At 38.0% G+C, this 1,078-nt stretch overlaps 1 protein-coding gene across 1 annotated transcript in view; it reads right to left on the bottom strand.

Annotated features, from left to right (window-relative positions):
• Positions 1-1,078, bottom strand: part of WDR72 (WD repeat domain 72) — a 315,966-nt gene that overhangs the window by 127,283 nt on the left and 187,605 nt on the right. The gene's annotated exons all lie outside the window — the stretch shown is intronic.

The following is a 1,078-nucleotide window of genomic DNA, read 5'->3' as shown; positions in this document are numbered from 1 at the left end:
CTGAGGAGGTGCTACTTGAGGAAAGACTTGATCAACAGAGAAAAGAGAATTCTGCCCAAATGCTATAGTAAGTTTCTGAGGTAAAAATGGGCTTTTTGTGTCCTGGAAATAAAAGATCAGTGTGGCTGTATCAGGGTGAGAACAGTTGAGAATGATGAGAGATGAGCTCAGAGCAGGGGCAAATCAGGCAAGAACTCGTACCAGTTACCAGACGCCATCAAGTCAGTTCCGACTCATGGCAATCTCGTATAGATCAAAGCAGAACTGTGCTCCATAGGCTTTTCAATGGATACTTTTTTTGAAGGAGATTACTAAGGCTTTCTTCTGAGGTGCCTCTGGGTGGGCTCGAACCTCTAAAGTATCAGCTAGCAATCAAATGCATTAACTGTTTCTACTACCCAGTGCCTCCATAAGAACATGCAGGCCATGGCAACACATTTCCAGAGCCATTCTAACTGTGTACTGGTCATCCCCAGTTTATGATGAGGTTTTATTCCAATGACTTCCTGGTAAGTCCGTTCTGATCTAAGTTGAATGTCTCATTTCAAATTAACTAATATTTCCTATGGTACTAAATGCTAAGTAAGATCACACTATAGGGCTGGTCTATAATGTCAGTGTTGTAACAATGAAGTCAGAGTCATAACAACTGTCAGGCACATGCACAGTTCAATTGTTATGTGTTATTAGAGTTGAACATTGCTGAACTTTCTGTTAGGGCCACTGACACTGACACCGACTTTCACTGTAGACCAGGCCATAGTCTGCTGTCTGGCAGTGTTCTGAACAATAAATTATAACATTAAACATTTGTGAGTGAACATTTGAGAATGATAACATTAGCAAATTACATGCTGCAATAATGTATGTAGTATATGTTATTAATGATAAAATACACAAAAACCAAAAAACAGTTTTAAGTGTACTTTGACATAACCTGAATATGTCATAAGTTGGGGACTATCTATGTATTTGATTTTATGATGTCAGCCTCTACAATTTGCTATGATTTTACTTTTTGTTTTGTCCCTGTAAATAAGAATAACAATTTGTTATTGAAGTTATTGCTATTCTCATC

This window comes from Orycteropus afer, unplaced genomic scaffold (assembly GCF_000298275.1).
Source record: "Orycteropus afer afer isolate SDZICR_OR568_19922 unplaced genomic scaffold, OryAfe1.0 scaffold00026, whole genome shotgun sequence".
Lineage (NCBI taxonomy): Eukaryota > Metazoa > Chordata > Mammalia > Tubulidentata > Orycteropodidae > Orycteropus > Orycteropus afer.
This window is presented reverse-complemented; position numbering and strand designations above follow the sequence as displayed.